The 21,154-nt window shown below is 28.6% G+C and overlaps 1 non-coding gene and 1 pseudogene across 1 annotated transcript; one reads left to right on the top strand and one right to left on the bottom strand.

The window, feature by feature from the left end:
* Positions 1-13,931, bottom strand: part of LOC113385859 — a 22,310-nt pseudogene extending 8,379 nt beyond the window's left edge.
* Positions 7,034-7,154, top strand: LOC113364337. Its single transcript, XR_003366042.1, has one exon. It is a non-coding gene; the product is annotated as a U5 spliceosomal RNA (small nuclear RNA).
* Positions 13,932-21,154: the final 7,223 nt, after the last annotated feature.

Below are 21,154 nucleotides of genomic sequence, written 5' to 3'. Positions count from 1 at the left end.
TTGAGAGATATATGGTATTTTTATTGCTGTATATAAACTGTGGATCAGGAGTAATGAATATTTTGAAACATTTGATATATGTATATATTTCAAGCCTATATATTTATATATCATTACAAATACATTTTTATTATAAGGAAAAATAAGAGTACATTTACGAAAACTTATAAGAGAAGTTTTACCAAACAAAAATTATAAAGCTGAACATGTGAATAACGAATCACATTTTACAAAGAGAAATAATAATTTTGAAGTGTATATGTTTGGTTAATTATTATTTTGAAACATTAACAATAAATAATTATATATTGCTTGAATTAGTTATTGTTTATTTGTGACCAAATATTTGACTTCGTACCTATTGCATTTTATATTTAAAACACATACAGTATTTGTCTACACAGTATCATAATTTCTGCGCCAGATTGATTATCATATGTTAAATTTAGCAGAAAATTTAAAAATAATATATTAATATGTTTATGAATAATCGCTTTTAATATAATAATAAACATAGAACTACGAGTTTGTTGTGTAAGTTATTACGCCGCGATACAAAGCAATATCTTAACAAAGAATTGTTTTTACTTGCAGCAATATTAGGGGTTAAATACTTATAAATTATTTTTTTTTTTAATTTAAACAAAAAAAATGAAACAAGTGCCTTTGGTGCCTGACAACTATTAAAAAATTTTGTAATTGCAAAGTCATTTGAATTGAATTAACAGTTTTACTTGTTATCGATTTCTGGGCAGATGTAAATAATCATAAATAAACATAATCTTATAAATGATTAAAACTGTATTACAAAACCAACTGTATAATACTAATTTGCTTTTAAATAAATAAATAAAAAAATCATTTTTTAAATCAAAATATGTAAAATTAAATTTGAATTCTCTGCGTATCAGTAAGGATCAGGTCCGAACAAAAACTAGTCCCGGGTTCGATCCCAACCTCGGTCAGGCTAGATATCAAGCAGTTTGATATCAAATTTTCACTGGGGGTTGTAAATCTAAATATAAACTAAGGGAAATTTGCTTCATATGTCTAATATATAGCACATGGTAATAAAACCGACGGGAGTTTAACCACTGAGTTGTAGTCTTGTTGAGAATACTATTATGATTACTTATAAATTAGCAATCACAGCTCAAAGGACAATTAGTTCTGATCGCTGTTTTAAAAAAAAATTCTAAGAAATTTTTAAACGTTTTGAAAACAGTGGTATAGAGTCGCTTTGTGTCGAATTTAATATGTAAAACTGCAATTATAAAAAAAAGTATAATACTGTAGTTCTTAAAAAAACACAGACGAATCATATACTCGTATACGAGTATATACTTTTCAACTGGAAAGATGATTATTCGGAATATGTTGTATATCAAAAAAGAACAATAAAATAATAAAAATATACATATTAGAAATCCAATAAAATATCCAGAAAGATACGTGCTATATTTTTATACCTAAAATATACAATGGCTTCTAATATAAAATAAAAAATAAATTGTTAGATTAGGTTTTAAGTTTCCAACAATATTTAACTTTGCAACTATATGTTCTTTTAAAAAACATATAGTTGCAAAGTTTTGATGTTTATTATAAAATGTTTTGATATTTTTTATTTTTACTTTTTTATAATAAATATCAAAACATACTGCCAAGCATCCGCAGAAGAAAATTCTTATGAAAAAACATAAGTGCAGCGGATCAGCGTATGAAATATCATTCGTTGAGAAATTATTATTAAATTTTTGTATTTTAAGAGCAATGAATAAAAATGAAACGAGCAAAAATAGTCCAATGCACATTTTCGATTTAATTTAATCCCAATTTAATTGATTTTATTGAAGTGTGGATAATATTATGATTGTTTTCCGAGCTGTATTATATTGTATTATATGTGAGCAACTATATGTTATCGCTGGTAATAAAAAAGAAATTAATAAGCGTTTTGCTACGCAGCTTGTAAACTATTATTGAATTTATAATATGTATTTTTATTATTTGAAATTCACAAATAGTGTCAGCGAGATTTGTACTGCTAGAAAACTACAAATATTATTTCATATTTCAAATGATTATTATTCTTTTTTTATTATATTCATTTTGATGTAAATTATTTGACCAACATAATCTGCAAATTATGTACAAATTATAAAATTGTCCAGCCTATATTTATCACAGCACTTAAAGGAATTCAGATAGTTTTTTGCCGTACAGATAATAACGAAGAAACATTTGCTGTTCTATATCATAGACATGATTTAAAAATTTATCACAAAAGATAGTATAAATCTCTATTCTATTACGACTGAGTTCAGTTCGATAGCTATATATCAGAACAGAATATGTAATTATAAACATTTTATTGATTATGCTATTTTGATCCACACAATCAGAAAAAAACCTAATTAAAGTATATAATTTGAAACAAAAAACTATCGACTTGGTAAGAAATTAGAGTATTACAACAATGAATATATTAATTTTAAGCCAATCTTAAAGCGTATCCAGGCTAAAATTTAAATACTGTATTACTAATATAGTCATTAGTAATACTATGGGACATGTGGGTTTAAGTACGAAGGCAGTGCAGTTTTATTTGAATAAAAATGAGCTTGCACTTACATTCATAACTCGAATACATATAGAAAGACAGATAATAATAATTAGAAGAAAAATAATGACAACAAAACAAAAACAAATGAAACAGTGGCGTAGAAGTCGAGCATGGCAAGGTAAAAAGATATACCTTGTATTAAATACAATGTAGGTTATATTAAAATCTATAAAATTATTAAAATAAATGAAAGTGTTCTGTAATATAATAATTAACAAAAAATTTTCCTATCCTCCTTTTCTTCTGAACTTAAGAATCCTATGAGCTGCTGTGATAAATATTCCCCTTTTAAGTAGATTTTAACCAACGGTTGGCCAAAGTAAATTTGATTATATATTTTTAACTTTATACATAAATGCCAAAAAAGTGGTATTTTCACTAGTAAACATGTTTTATACTTATATTTTTAAGTAAAAATCGATATTACTGCGTATAAAGCGTGTATCGAATCAGGAACATTCGGTTGCAAAGCCAAAGCTCTACCATTGCTTAAAAATTGGATATATAATATTGATTATAGGATATACTAGGTAGTGAAAGGTATTGCAATTACAGGATAGAATCACGTTTAGTACAGACATGCGTTTTTGAAATAATAAACTTTTTATGAGAATCCAATTCCATCATTTAGTTTTTTATGTTACAACAATTTGATGAGTTCTATAACAAAAATCCATTCAACTTAAGCGTCATTGGCAAATTACTTTTAAAAAAATCATTACTGTTATTGTATCAAAATTATAAAAGAATTAATATTGAAAAAATATATATCACATTCTAATAAGAAAACAACTTCCTAGCCCTTGTATTCCTTCCGTCGATAATTAATACTTTTGACCATGAACTAATTAAAATAACTAAAATTAAAATAACTAAAAACTAGGTGTAGCATTTTGCCTTAAGGCATGTTGCACGAACTTCCTAATATATGTAAATAATCTATTTAATAAAAAATATTTAATTTGTATATGACCTGTCAAACAGTTTACTTGTTTCTACCTGCCTACTTATTTATCAATCTAAATGTCTAACCGTTTAAGTGACTACCTGTCTAAGTGTCATTTTGACTACTTTCGTACCTGCCTACCTCTCCATCATCTCCGAAACGACTGGACCTGCATTTGACAAAGACTAATCAGCACGTCACTCCATCAATAGTAATCGAATGTTTTTTGAATCACTCAAAATTAGTTGATCCATGTTCTCAAACACATAAACATACATATGCATATACACACATCAATTTTTTCTAAAGTATGCCAATATGTCTACCTATCTAAGTGACTACCTGTTTAAGTGTCCACCCGTTTAAGTGTCAACTTGACTACTTTTGTACCTGTCTACCTCTCCATCATCTCCAAAACGGCTAAACCTGCTTTTAACAAAAACTAATCAGCACGTCTCCTCATCAATAGGAATGGAATGTTTTTTGAATAATTCAAATTGTTTGATCCGTGCTCTTACACACATCAACATTTTTATAAACACAGATAATTTTTTTCTAAATGTTTGCCAATTCGTTCAGGAGGTCTTGAAAATGCTAAAAATTTTGTTTAACATTTAAGGTCTAACATTTGATCATTTATTTCGGTGGTCTTAGAAAAGCCGTAGTAGATTTTATCAGAAATCAAAAATATTTAGTGCGACAGATTAATCTGGCAAAAAAAAATCTGTGTTCAATCTTTAAATTGATATTTTGATTGGAATGCATATGTTTTTAATACAATAACATTGTGATTTGAGATTTCTATTTCTATTTTAAATTAATGTTGAATTTTTTGTAAAGGTGAGAGGTTTCTGTGATTTAATTACAAAAACCTGGTCAAATTTAATAATACATACTTTTGCTATTTCATCTTTCAAAGTATCTACAATCTACTACAACATCTGCAACAGCTGTTAGAAAATACTAATCAGCGCAACAAAGTTAATGAATGAATCAGGGCCGCTACATCACCGTTACAATCACTTGAATTTATTTATATTCGAGTGAATGGATCGACAACAGGGTTCAGCCTAAACCTTTTCATAGAATCGTTTCATGACAATAATTTATGCGCATTTTTCAACGGACATGGTTGATGCAATAAAATAAAACAAAAAATATACATAACGCGTTCATTTTGTAGCGTAGGTGTCGCAGTATGGACGGCATTATGCTAAAACGGGCACACAAGAGCGCACCTTTATAATTTATTTTACAATCTCTATAAGTCTACACTACACATAGACCTATTCCATATATGTCACTCAGGTGGGCGATGCGGATTGATGACCTGGGTTCTAAACAGACTCTTCTTTGGGAATAATTTAACATTCTTTGCCATAGCACGTGCAAAGTGTTGAATGAAATTCACGAGCGGAACCAAAGGCACTACACGGATAAAATTGTAGTGACTCCGAGGCAGAGTAACTGCCACTGTGTAAGTGGCATTTTGCCGTAAACCTGGCATCTGATTACTGAGCTTCCTGGTTGATCAAGATTAATTGACATCTTTTTGAAATTTTCAAAATGTGGTAAGAGTCGGTTCGACCGACCTTTCCCAAAAACTAATTAACAGTACTTCCAAATGATATGTTCCAACTGATTCGAAATTTCTAATTGTAAGTAGGGAATTTAAATTTTACATTGTGAATTGAAAATTATCAATGTAAGTCATTGGTGCAACTTTAATAAAAAAAAACTAACGAGTTCTTTAATACTAAAACGAGAAATAAAAATAAAAAACATGATTAAAATTTAGTACTCTGACATGTTTTGTCATAAACATAGTTAATTATTTTATACGAAATAAATTATATACTTTATATCAAACACTACTACTAATAATAATAATAATTAATACAAATACTAATAATTAAATAAAACCAATAATACTAACTTATTTAATACTAGCTGTTCGCGCCAATCAAAGCATGCGGTTATATGGATATATAAACAAAAAATCATCTATCAAAAAATCATACAAATAAATCAATCAATCAGATTGTAATCAAAAACACTATTAAAATTATTGTAAATACACTTATAACTTGTTATTAATACAAAATAAATATATAAAGTTATCAATAAAGTGTTTTACAATTGGTCCTTCATAAGGCAAGCAATCATAACAACATCCTAAATTTTTCACTAGCTGACCCGGCGAATGTTGTTCTACCATATAAGATATTTGTAAATAATTTCTAGAGAATCTAAAATTTGTCATTTACAACATTTCAAAAAAGTTGATATTTTGCGTCTTTAATAACACTTACAACCCTTTTAGTAATGTTTTTGCGTATAAACAAAACTACTTACTGCAATAAATAATATTTATTTAAAACATCTTATTAAATTTGATTGAACATAATCTGTCAAAACAATTTGACACTTGACATATGAGCCGCATGCAATTGTTTCATTTTAAATTAAGCTTCTACAAAAAAAAGGATAATGTTAAGCTTCTATGCGAGTTTTAAATAATTTCTCATCTTTCCCACATCCTCGAGATTGGCACGAATATTTCAAGACTAAATCTGGCCAAATCGGTTCAGCCGTTTTCGAGTTTTAGCGAATCTAACATAATATTGAACTCCATTTTTATATATAAGAAGATTAGTACTTGTTTAGCAAAATATAAAATTAAAGTATAATTAACTGATTTAACTAATTTCTTTGGTTACTAAATTTCAACTTGCATGTGCTTAGTGCCACCTTGAGGTAAAAACATATGTTGATTTTGTTGTTCAAACTTCAAATAATTAAGTTTTCAAATAATAATTTGATACAATAATTCTATGACTGGAAAGAGAAGAATCACTAAATGTTACCATACATGATCTCAAAGTCATGTCATTACAATACAGCTGAATAAATATGAATATGATATGCGAGAAGCGTTTTAAATTTGCATGTTTAAATACTTTAAATAACATATTACTTAGAAAAAGTGACAAAATTCAGAGTTATTTACAAACGAAACAAAAATATATTTGGAGAACAAACAGAAAAATTGAGACAATCAATAAGTAAGAATAAATTGAACTTTTCAAAAAAAAAACAGTTGTGGTTTTTTCGAAGTATTTTAGTATTCAGAGTGTATATTCAACAATAAAATATAATAATAACACTAATTTGAAAAAAATAATACGAACCTTAAAAGGTCTCGTGGAAAACTTTAAAATTGGCAAGAAGTCAATTATTAGTATATCATAATTTAATATTGGACATAGCAAAACAAATTTATAAAATTATATATACATGTTATGATCTGCAAAGTTTTCCATAACCGAGATTATAGAAGTTTGAAGTAATTTAACACGTGCAATAGTAGATGGCCCTAAAGTACTTCTGTTGCAGCTCTTACACACTGCCTGTGAAATACAGACCCTAAATTGTTAGTCAACACCTGGTCTACCTGCTCGTCACTCTGGTTTCCCTTCAGAGCGAATAAATCTTTCGCCTTTTACTAAAGATTTCCGTGGAGGGGAGCACTCAAATGAGTTTAAACTCAATTTTTTGTGAGCCCGGCATTTATTTGCTGGGCCGATAAATACCACATAACAAACAAATAATGGAATTATTTAAAAACTTGCTAGTTATGATATAACAATTAGATTTATCTTTATTGTCACCACAGTACTTTAGTATTCAGAAAGTGATCAACAGTTCATAGATAACAAGAAACAAAAACAATAGTTTCAGAAATGTTTTAGAGTCCAAAATTTCAATGAGTAAAACAATCACTAGGTGTCTAGTTTTCTAATTACTATATTTAATCAAACAGAGAAATGATTGCAGCCAACCCATTGTAAATCCTAACCTACGCACAGAACTAACCAACATTGAGTGAGAGGGTTTACTGTCCCACACGCCATAGACAAGGAGGTCGTGGAAACTTTTACTCAAAAGTCATTCTATTCGAATGTTTCTCTTAAAATATGTTTTATGTTGAATATGGTGAATAAACCAAAAAAGTGTTACTGAATTCTTTTGATTCATATACGTTTCAGAATGCTTAAGGATATATTTATTTTAATTGCCTCTTCATCATTTTTAATTTAATTTAAATAATATTAATTAGTATAGGAAAAAAACTGCAACAACATCATCAATTATTTAAACAAAAATCTATTTAGTGATCAAACAAAATTATGCACATTGGTTTTTATCTTGCATTTAATTAATATTATAACAAATGAGCTGCACATAACTAAACAATAAATATATTAGTTGTAAGTTATATTTTTCCTTCAGGCTTAAACTTTCCGATATGTGTGAATAATCGACATAATTGCTATTAAATAGAAATTGATATTCAGTAACTTTTTTGTGACAATTGTTAATTTGACCTGGATCATTTTTATGAGCCAAACACAAATAAATATTTAAAACCCTACAGGAAGTTAATTAAACCATTTGTCGTAGGCCAATAATATTTTAGGAATTTTTATAAGACAATATAATCTATCATCATAAAAAGTTTCATTAAATCCATCTAAAAGTTTTGTTCAATAATTAATTACGATGAAACGACCCGGAAAATCTACGAAAATATGATCAGCAGGATTCCCAAATGATATCAATAGTTTTTTAATGTTTTAAATTTCGAAAATTAGGTCAATTTTGACTCACAAATATAAACATACTGTTTACAATTTTGGTATCACGCGATTCAGAATAATCTCAAACGTCTGGAAAACAAAATTAGCCAATAGATTTTTCTGGTGATTGCTGTATACAGTATTTTTTTTGTAGGTATGTATACATATATTTAAGGCAGTCAAAACTAAATTGAAATTCATAGCAATTAAATTTATATTTTGGAATTTATAAAGTATAAAAATTTATAAAATAAAATAAAAGCGACTTAACGAAGATTATTGAACAATTTGAACAGTTCTTTATACAAGAAATTTGTGAATAATGGTAAATGATATTCAAAAGAAAATAATTACACTTTTAAATTTTGTCTAGTGAAAAAATAGAACTTAATTGAAATTCATAGAGAGCATATATAACATGAAATAAAAGCACATTGAAGATTATTGAACACAAAGTTATTTTATAAAAATTATTACTGGTCAGATAATAAACATATAAAACACTTTCAGTGATTGTCATATTCTGTATTTTTACGGTCTGGTGCATATATACAAGATAAAAATATGTTTTGTGGCGAGAGTAGCTCAGTCAGTTTCACGCCCGATTCACACACCAGGAGATACTCGGTTCCAGTCTTGGCACTGACATAGAATTGATTTGTTGAATTAAAATTAAGTAGATTTTGAATTGTTGATTTGAAATAGACCTTTATGCAGCCATAGAGCAAAATAGTCTCATCTTTATTTCAACATATAGTCCAACATATTGGCCAAAAGAAGAAGTAGGTTTAGAAAAAAAGAAAGATGAAAAGTCAGTTATAAAGACAATTGGATATATTGTATGATATAATAAGGATAGTATAAAATGTGAAAAAGATGTGTAGGTATGGCTAAAAGCTTTAAGAAAGCAAGGCCAATATTTTTTTTTTAAACAAAAAAAAAAATTGTTTCAACAGCAATCAGAACTCTACTTTACATGTTCTATAAGCTATTTGTTGAAGACTAAAGTATACCTAACGTATTTTATGAGAGGCAACCCATCGGTTTACCATTCTTCTATGTGTGGGGTTTATATTAGCTCTTACGTCTAATAGTTATCATTTGAATGATGCAGCTATGTCCACGAAAGACGATTTCCACTTGAAATTATATTGTGACCTATAACCCCAAGTGGAAAATTGACATCAAAGCTGCATGATGTCAGGCTTTTGCGGTAGCGGAAATCGAACCAGGGAACCCGAGACTAGTTGGTGCTAGCTCAAATAAAAATAAATCAAAAAAGTTTAAATTAATAAAAGTTAAACCCTGTGGAAACAGCAAAATAAATGATAACATAAAGCAAATCTTGTCTGAATATTATGTGCACTAATGTCTCTATTCAGTTAATGGTAGCTAAAGACTTTGCTTATCATTTAATATTATCACAAAAATATTTTCAGTAACGATCATCATCATCTTTCCTCCGGCTCTCGTCAGTCGGTACCTCCAGGGCACTCCTATTGAATGATACAGCGCAGGCAAACAATCATCTTCATAATACAATAGCCTACGCTTAAGATTCCCAAATACTTTTTATAAAGAACTTTTCTCAGTTATTGAATTCAAGGCTCCATTGTTTATAATGATATGAATGTGTTCAAAATTATCATAAATTTAAAAACTTATTCTTTCATTTTGAATTTATTATTTCGGTAGAGAATCAACAATAGAAAACCATACCATACCATACCTATGCTTTTAGGAATAAATAATTGGGATAAGACTAGATCTGTACTTTCATCTAAATCTTGAATTTCTAATGCATAACCTATTTGTAAGAAAATAAAACAATCAGGATTTCAAATTGATAACTATTAAAAATAAAACGGTTTATGATTAAACTTTTGAATTTAGACTTAATAGAATCAAACTTATTCAAAATTTAAAAGTTTATTTGAATTTAGATCAGTTTAATTTCTAGTTTAACTATTTCAAGATAACTTTCATAGCTATTGTTATTAAATAACAGATGATATTATTAATAATATGCATGGATTTTTCATGTTTGGAGTAATACGTATCAAGTACTAGATAATATTGAAATAGTGGTAACTTAAAAAAAGTAAAATATAATAACATAACACCGTTTAAATAACATTAGATATTGATTAAAGCATCTATTAAATTAATAACTAAATATTTTTTTGTTTAAGACTAAAACAGTATTTTAAAATTCGAGTTTTATGTAAAATGAAAATATACCACGAGGTAACACATATGTCCTGTTAAAATAAACACCAAAGTATTAAAATCGTATGTATCTACAAAAACATTTTACCACCTAATTCAATAAAAATTCTTTATCAGCATATAATAAAAATAATTTTTATTCCAACACTCAAAGCTATAACAATAAATTACTTTGAATAATTAATTACTCATTAAGAGGTACATTATATATTTAAAAATATTATGAAGCGATTGTCGATAAAAATAATATAAATAATGAGTTACAATAATTGAGTTTCAATGGATCGTATAAATAACTAACTAATTAACTTCGACGTCTGGAGGCCTTTTCGCCGAGGCCAGTTATTGTTCCTCAAATGACAAAATGTTCAATAAAATTATTAGCCAAGACTAATTTCATGTATTTACAGTTTATGAAATATCGATTTCTGTAGTGTGGCAGATCGTGTAAAAATTACTTCTGTTTGATCGTTTTACTATAGAGATCAATTTCATTAACTATTTTACTGGTTTCCCGTTTTTGCAAAAAACCGTTTTGCTCATAATTATAAAACAAATAAAAAAAGTCCTATTTCGGACACTGCATTGTAAAATGGAAAAATCTATGGGAAATCTTTCACAATATTCTTCTCTGAATCTAGTTGGAGTTTAACTCAGCTCGCGGACCTACCTTAGGGTAGTACTACCCGAGTACCCATTATTTATATTAGGTGAAGTAAAAAGCAATCCATTAATTTTGCATGGTGGTGAAGACTATGGCTGCTAATTACATCCACAATATATGGATTGTTAAGATCATTGTGAATAATTTGATTGCTGATGACCCAAGGAGCATCAGCGATTTGTCGCAAAATCCTAGATTGGGCACGTTGTATAAGAACTATATTGGACATACTTGCACAACCCCAAAGTTCAAGGCCATAAGTCCAAATAGGCCTAATTATAGTTTTGTAAACCAAGATTTTGTTTACAAGAGGTAGTTTTGATTTGCGCCCTAAGAGCCAATATAGGTTTTTTAGTTATTTGTTTCATCTGTTTAATTTTAGCTAGAATATGAGCTTTTCATATTAATTTTTGGTCGAAATAAATTTTGTGAATATGATACCTTTATTATTGTTATTCCAGCTTAAATTACAACTACAGTTGGCATAGGATCAGACAAAGACAAAAAGGATACTATAAAACATTTTCATTTATTTTGAAGAGATCCTAGATGTTGGTTTTTGTTGACCGATAATAATACAACATGTTTTTACTGCTGAACATGAATTACTGATGAATTATACAAAAAAACTAGTGGGGTGGGTGGCATCGTGCCTTAAGGCAAATTGCTGGAACTTCCCGTACCGTAACGAAATGTTCGAGGAATACTGAATGTTTTCAAATAGATTATTATAAATATTGTAACATTGTCTAATATTTATAAGAATTATATAAACTGAATTGCAAAGTTAAAATTATTTGTTTCAACAAAAACTAAAAAAAAAAAAAAAAAAAAAAAAAAAAAAAAGGAACAAAAATTTTTTTTCGAAATCAATTATTTGTTAAGACAAGCAGAAAGTTTTTGAATCATCCAAATCGGACGCTTAGTTCTCTCAAAAACTGCCATTTTTTACATATTTAGCTCTGTATCTTTAAAATGGCTGGGCCTGCCTTTTCCAAAAACTAATAATCACTTCTCTCAATCATTACTAATTGAATGTTTTTAGAGCATCTAAATTGGATGCTCCGTTCTCTCAGAAACTCGATTTCTATTTTCAGCACTCTTTGCTCTTTATCTCGGTAACGGCTAAACTTGCCTTTGTTAAAAACTAATCAGCACATCTCTCTATCAAATGGCAGTTTTTATGAGAAATAAGCATCCAAAATTGAATGATTCAAAAAACGTTTGGCTTGTGTTGACAAAACAATTGCTTTTAGAAATTAATTTTTAATTTTATTATTATTATTATTCGCTTTAATTTTATATTAATTCAACATACTACGGATATCATTTTATTGAAAATTCTATCTTTTATTTTGCACTCTTTTTATTAAATTTATGTTATTGTTTATTACTGTTACTTGATGTTAATTATTTAGCAGTTGTAACAAATATAGTAATTATAAAAAAATAATGCTGGCTAAGCTTACTTATATACTTTAAATAAATATTTTTGACTTTATGATTCAGTTTATATAATTCTTATAAATATTAGACAATGTTACAGTATTTATAATAATCTATTTGAAAACATTTAATATTCCTCGAACATTTCGTTACGGTACGGGAAGTTCCAGCAATTTGCCTCAAGGCACGATGCCATACACCACTAGTTTTTTATTTTACTGCATTCTTTGTGGTTTGATCCCAATTTTTACTTTGGATTTGTGTTCAGCGGTAAAAACTACATTTGAAAACATACGTTCTATAAAGACAACTTTTGAGGACCTGTGTAATTATTATTCATTGGATATATTTAAATAGACAATTGACAATAGACCAATCAATTCGAGCTTATTGTACACAAAATACTAATATTTTTGATATAAACTATGTCCAATACAAGGCTTGGTATCCGAGTAGCACACTAACAGACAGTGTTTATGCTGCACGTTTCAAATAGCATACTTCATTATTACTTTTACAAAATATTTATTATAGAACAGGAATCCAACTAATTCCAAACCAATAGCTGAACTGAAACAATACTCTATTATCAGACTCCTGGTATTCATTACGATAGCATAAACTAAAACAAATACATGGAGCAGTTCCGGTGTTGTCTTGTAGCGCGTGTTGTGTTAAAGTCAAACAAAAGAATGTTTTATTGCGCCGCGGAGTTTCATTAGCATACTCCAAACATTATATCACAAAAGCCACATCCTCTCCTCATATGCCAGACGACGGTAATATTTGTTCATGCACCTTTTGTACATATTTACACAATTTTGTATCGAAATACTTTCCACGATAACATACGTGGGCACTGTTTCGTGAGACAACTTTTCAAGATAAGCTCTTCTCAGATAACATTCAATTTATCGAAATTTGGAAATGACGTTTATGATAAATAATGGTCTCGCCCGTAGGTAAACGGTTAAGAGCGAGGGGACTTGATTCAGAAGTCCCGGGTTCTATACCCACTTCGAGCAGCCTGTGAACACGCAGCAGTGACAACGATTTTCACTTGGAAATATAGATAGCAATATGTTTCCAAGTGAAAATAGTCATCACCTGCATTCAATTAAAAGGCAACCGTATTAGATAAATTCTAATAATAAAATTATCAAATATGGATGGATTTACCATTAAGTTACTATCTAAAAATACAAAGTAAGGAGAAGTTTCAGCCCAACAGCTGATAGGAGGTATGCTTAAATATAAAAGATAAATAATAGTTATCAATTTTGTAAGAAGATTTTTCACGGAAGAAAATTTTCATAAGGTTATTTACAGTTATAGCTGAGCTTTTCCATACCTGATGGTAAGAGCATCAACCTTTACCATTACCACTTGAGCCAACGTAATTTAAACAGATGTTGGTTTTCACTTAAAAATATAGAATGAAATATGTATTCAAGTGAAAAACTTCCCCAAAATTTATGCAAGATATTGAAAATCATCAATATAAGACAAATTCTGATAATATAAATATTTATATCGAATAGCTATAGGTCAATCGTTGCCTTTTCTTCTTAAGGAGGTGAACTAAAATGCATACATTTTATGTGTTTTTTGAAAGGCCGTAAAAAAGGCAAACAATATTTTCACTAAATTTTTGTTTACAAGTTACTAATTAAGGTTTTGGGAATACAAAAAAATATAATTAAATAGTCAAAAAGTTTTAACTCTAGAAGTGTAAAAGTGGAAAGTCTCAAAAAATTGGCTCGTGACCATATACTCATCATTTTAGTCCTCCAAAAATCTGATGAAAATTTATTATATAAACTACAGTCAAGTTAAAAAAATAATTTTTTTTGTACAAAAATGGCAACTATCTGGAATAAATATGTTTTTTTTTATATTCTCGAATTTGAGGATGATAGTTCGTACTAAGAGAACTAAGAATTTCAATTAAACCCAGTCCAGTAGAAGTTGAGAATTAGTGGTGAGAATTAACCGTACTCAAACAGCTCTTGCCAGGGCCGCATTTGAAAATTTTGCTCATTGGGGCACTGACAAAAATGGCACTCCATTTTTGAAATCTCATTTGCACGCATCACATACTTGTATGTATAAACATAATTTTTTTGTAAATTTCCAAATTTTGTCGCCCCAGAAAATTTGCCGCCCTGAGCACACATATTCTTGAATAGATAAACTTTCAAAATATCAGAAGATTTTTTTTAATTTCAGACCAGAGATTCTTAAACTTCCTTCCCTTAAGGAGTATTTTCAGCAAAATAGTTCAATAGAACTGTTATGTGCTGATGGAACTGTTCACAAGAAAGTGACTTGTCCGTGAGTAGGTGGGTAGAACTATGGGATTTTTTTTTATTCATTCATATTATTTAACAATCAAAGTTATTTACAGACCCTATGAGTTATCTGGCTAAATTACACATAATAATACTATATAATGATTATAATAAATAATAAAAATGATAATAATAAAATAATAATAATCACAGAAAGAAATAGAAATGATAATAATAATAATCAATAAATAAATAAAAATGAATTAAAAATAAAGAAAAATAAATAAATAAAAAAAAACAAATTGTAGTAATTGCTCCAACAAGCAATTGACTATGAAAAACCATTTTTTTACATTAAGTCTATAGGCTGTTTCTTGTGTCAAAGTTGCATTAGGATGATCGAAAATTTTAGCATGATGTCTAGTACTGCTATTTTTGATAACATCCACTACAAAAGGGATGTTGAGGTACTGTGGAATTTGAATCAGGTATAGATTCCATTTCTACCTCAAAAAGCCTGATACCAAACAGTCACATTGGCTTTCACTTGGAAATATGATAGCATATGATAGCAATATGCTTTAAAGTGAAAATAGTTAGCATCAATAAATCGAAGTTACTGCATCAATAAAAATTGATCACTATTACAAAAATATCATATTCAGACGACCAACTAGATTGGCATTCTATGTAGACATTCTAACTGCTCATGTACTTTGCTGATGTTCCAAAATGGAATAGGCAAAGATATTAAAAAAAGAACTATTATAGAAAATGTGATAATAAAATTCATCACATAGAGGTGGGACAACTGTTTGGATTGCTGTCCATAATGCAGTTAGCTAAGTAATTCATGAACACAGCTCATAAAACCCTCAAGCTTCGATCATTGTTAAATTTATAAATAATTCACAAGAAAAATTCATATAAACTTTAATTTCTATATTGAAAATTTTTATATTTAAAAAAAAAATGATGTATGTGTGTGCGTGTGTCGACGATTTCAGGAATACCGATCAACCGATTTGTATAATTCCAAAAACATTCGATTCGTATTGATAAGGAGACGTGCTTTTTATTAGTTTTTGGCGAAGACACGTCTAGCCGTTCCGAAGATACGGCGCAAAAAGTGCCGAAAACGGAAACTCAATTTTTAAGAGAACGGAGCGTCCGATTTTGATAATTTAATAAAACATTTTACTTGTATTTACAAGATGAAGAACTGATTGAATTTTTGGGAAGGCAGGTACAGCGGTTATGGACTCTCAATAAAAATAAGTTAAAAAAAATGCCATGTGGCGGTCAAAAATGTTTATTGGGCATATTTACATCAAATTATCAGATATTTCATAGAGATTTTAATAATGTGTACACATTTTGTGTATTTTTTTGGGTTTTGTACCAAGATTTTTAATTACGGTACGGAAAGTTCCTGCAATTTGCCATGCACCCTACTGGTAGTGTTCCTAACTTGTATACAATTTTTTCAAACATTGACCAATGCTTATCAACCTGAAATCACAGTCCATTCTCCACATTTAAACAAAATAACTCATTGAATTAGGCCGGCGGTATCAGCGGATGTTTTATGTCTGCAATTATTTTAATTGCTTTGCAGACATATATGGAGAATAATATTTTCGAAACGTTTGACGGTAGTTATAATTTATAATTTGTATCTTATATAGAATAATACAATACAGGTACAGGAAGTAAAACCCACGCACGTTCATCGCATATATAATGGAACTGCCGGTCATTGTTCAAATCAAAAGCGTTCGTCGTTCTGCTGCTTTTTGGATCATTGAAATAGAAATAAAATAGAATATGACTATTTGTTCAGAGCATGGTCCAATACACCATACAAAGTCACCGTGAAAAATTTACATTACAATGATAATGTGTTTAACAAAAATTTAATTAACTTTTTGATATTTCTACCGCGCGTAGGAATCAATAACATTTTAATAATAATGGCTGAGTACTGGGTGTGAATGGTGGGTTTCAAACTTGCAACCACAAGTTTTCGAGTTCAAATCCATGCCTTTAAATTACAAGGCTTTTAAACGCAATCCAACGATTAGGCTATCTTCTTTATTTGATATATTAGGTTGTCAAATATCTCCCTTCCGCTTTTTTGCTATTGGTTTATAATACAAAAAGGCGGAAGGGAGATATTTGACAAACTAATATTTTATTATTAGAATATCTTTAATAATGATTTTTAATTTTATGGTGTAATATTGCAAAAGATCTATTTTTACTTGGAAACATATTTACATCATTTTTTCCAAGTAGATTGACTTTAACATACTCTTTTGTATTAGTTTACTTGTTGGTAATAAATTATTTTGAGTAAATTTGATTTAGCTCATTTATTTTATACCTAAATACATATACATTTTTATTCAAAAATATATTCCTTGGCTTAAGGAAAAGATTTTTTTCTATAACAATAATTTATTTTTAATTAAGACAGTTTATTCCAGTTAAATTTAGTGTTATCAGTGCCAGATATGTTTTAATTCCAACAATAATAATATACAATTATTGCAGAGAAAAATATAGGGATTGAATATAAAAATTTGAAGATTCAATAGTTTTGATAAGGAACTAAGCACCATACAAATCTATGACAAATCTGTAAATTTTTACACAGAGTTTTTGAAATTTCATTTGATTTTTTAAACTTGCAACAGCATATTAAAAAAAATGGATGTTTGGAATTCCGTATTTCAAAAACGATTAATTAATGCAAAGCGCTGTAATAATATTTTTAAAAAAATATTCTTCATCGCAAACCAACGTATGCCGGGACAGCTAGTATGTATATATATATCCAGTTTTTCTGGATTGCTAATATTATTTAGTGTTATTTTTTTTACTACCTAAACTCTTTACGGTTTTCCGTAAGGTAGTTAAAGTAATGGGCCGAAAATCGAAAATGAAAATTTTTGCATTTCTCCACGTTTTGAAGGTTTCGGAACATTTTGGCATCCCTGAGAAAAAATGGATGTGTGTGTGTTTTATGTGTCTGCATTTTTTAGTCCAAGTTTTCGGACGCACGGATCAACAGATTTGAATGGTTCAAAAAACATTCGATTTCTATTGATAAGGAGATGTGCTTATTAGTTTTTGGCAAAGGCAGGTCGAGCCGTTACGGAGATACGAAGTAAAGAGTGGAAAAGATACAAATCGAGTTTTTGAGAGAACGGAGCATCCGATTTGAATGATCTAAAAACATTCAATTTGTAATGATTGAAAGAATAGATGATTAGTTTTTGGCAAAAGCAGGTCCAGCCATTTCAAAGATATAAGGCTAAATGTGCAAAAATGGCAGTTTTTGAGGAAACTAAGCGTCCGATTTGAAAGATTCAAAGAACTTTCTGCTCGTTTTAACAAAATAATTGCTTCTGGAAAAAAAAATTGTTTCAAATTTTTTTTTTCAAATTTTTTTTTCATAATTTTTTTTGTATATCGAAAATAATTCAGATTTTAATTTTAATTCTGACTAAAGTTCTAATATACTTTAAACAAATAATTTCAATTTTGCAATACAGTTTATATAATTCTTATAAATATTAGACAATGTTACAATATTTATAATAATCTATTTGAAAACATTTAATATTCCTTGAACATTTCATTACGGTACGGAAAGTTCCAGCAATATGCCTTAAGGCACGATGCCATACACCCCACTATAGTTTCTTAATCATTTTTATGCTTGGGGATAAGACATGCCACCTTCTTAGGAGATGTTAAAACAATTTTTTTTCATATGTATACAAATTTAATAAATTAACTAGCTGTAAGTGAAATTCTGTCTTAAGGCAATTAAGGCATTGTGCCTTAAGGCAAATTGCTGGAACTTCCCGTAACAAAAATTATTATTTTTTTAAAAACGATTAATTTTTTTGAAAAAAAATTACTTTGAAAAAATAAGATTTTTGGGAAACTATAAATTGGACAAAAAATTACTTTTTTTGAAAAAAAAATTAAAAAAATTTTTTTTTTTTGAAAAATGTTTTCTTTATTTTGACATATTGTGGAAAATCTAAACTTTTTTTTCAAAGCAATCGTACTGCTTTAACTGCATAGGGACAAAATATAAAGCGCGTAAGCGCCGCGTCGCTGTCTAACGCATAAGCATTGGTACGGAACTCATAGGAATGTTAACAAAATTTATACTTATTGTTAAAATCTCTATAAAATATCTGATAATTTGATGTGCATATGTCTAATGATCATTTTTGACCGCCAAATGGCTCATTTTTTTACTTTTTCCTCCATATCTCCGAAACCGCTAGACCTACCTTTATGAAAATTTGATCGATTCTTCATCTTGTCAATACAAGTAATATGTTTATTGAATTATTTAAATCGGACGCTCCGTTCTCTTAAAAACTGAGTTACCGTTTTCGGCACTTTTTGCCCCGTATCTTCGGAACGGCTAGACTTGCCTTCGCCAAAAACTAATCAGCACGTCTCCTTATCAATACGAATCGAATGTTTTTTGAATTATTCAAATCGGTTGATCCGTGTTCCCGAAATCGTCGACGAAAATTTGTATCCGCACATACATACACACACGCACACACACACACACACACACATCCATTTTTTCTAAGGTATGCCAAAATGTTCAGAAACCTTTGAAACGTAAAGATATATAAAAATTTTCATTTTCGATTTTTTTGCGATTACTATAACTTGCCCTACGGGAAGTTAATAAAAAATTAATTAATCTTTAATTGAAATAAAAATATTATTTAATAGATAATCTTTAATAATAAAGACATAAGAATTAATGTGTTACTAACACAAAATAAAATAGAAATTTAGTAAGTGAGTTAGTGACGGTGGTCAATAAATAATAGTAATAATAATAATAATAATAATAATATAAATAATAATAATAGTAATAATAATAATAATAGTAATAATAATAATAATAACAACAACAATAATAATTATTATTATTATATTAATAATAATGATGTTAGTGTGCGTTGAAAATATTTGTTTTTATGTTGAAATACATGAATAAAATCATGAATTAGGAAGGCATACTTTGAATAAAACAAGGAAAAATTTTAAAGCATCTTTAGTTTCCACATATGATTTTTTACGTCATAGACAGTATGTTTAAAATATTTTTTTTATATATTTTACGTTTTAAAGGTTTCTAAACAATTTGGCATACTTTATACAAAATGGATGTGTGTTTTTTTTGTATAGCGAAGGAAATGCCTTATGCATTCTAGACTGAAGGATTATTACACAAAATGGTTGTATGTGTGTTTGTGTGCGGATACAATTTTTCGTCGATTCAAAAAATACTCGTGCTTTCTGTTAGTGATAAAAAGGTGTTAATTAGTTTTTGACATAGGCAGATCCAACCGTTTCGACGATACTGAACAAAATTGCCCAAAAATGGCAACTTAGTTTTTGTGAAGCGTGATTGTTTGAGAAAAAGTTCGAGAAATATAAAAAAAATGAGAATTTTCAAAAAAGTCAATAAAAAAAATCCACAGTATTTTCGGTACGAAAAGTTCCAGCAATTTGCCTTAAGGCACGATGCCATGCACCACTAGTTTACTTAATTTCTAAACCTCCTAAAATTTTATTTAAATACTTACATATGAATTTAAGGTAAAAATGGAATACGTTCCTGTAAAATTATATTACTTCGAAAGTCCACACTGACACCTACGCTCTCAGCATTTACGCACACGCAAATTAAAATATGAAAGAAATTGATAACCGATAGCATCTGCGTACAGAATTAACAATTAGGCACAGTTAATAAAATAATAACTCTCTTAACTGTTTGTCATCGTATAGGAACAATTTTAAAAGATAATATTGATACAAAATTAAATTTACTATTATTTTGTAAATATAGATAAAACTGAAACTAAAATTTATTTACTAACCTGATATGGGAGATGCGTGTGATAATAATGTACATTCCGTCACATCTTTGGGATTTGTTCTATATGTTTTATTATTAGTCCTATTTTCAGGTATCACATTTAGGCTAAAGTTCTATATTGCACAAAAATAGTAGTAAAATACGGTTTTCATACTTTATATGAAGCCTACGCGCGCGTTGGTTTTAAAATAATTTTTAGTATAAAACACTTTTGAATACTTTTTTCAAGACAGCAATGACCAATCTTACAAATTATTTTTGCAAGAAAATTATTATTACAGTTACCATTACACAATACACATTGTCTCATTGTCTGCACACTTTGACAGGTAATTCAAACGATCGAGATTGACGTTTCGAAAATTATTATCACT

Source organism: Ctenocephalides felis, unplaced genomic scaffold (genome assembly GCF_003426905.1).
Source record: "Ctenocephalides felis isolate EL2017-DRISC unplaced genomic scaffold, ASM342690v1 CF-g0.4_SCAFFOLD_00845, whole genome shotgun sequence".
In the NCBI taxonomy this organism is placed as follows: domain Eukaryota; kingdom Metazoa; phylum Arthropoda; class Insecta; order Siphonaptera; family Pulicidae; genus Ctenocephalides; species Ctenocephalides felis.
Note: the sequence above shows the minus strand (reverse complement) of the source record. Positions and strands in the feature narration are given on the sequence as shown.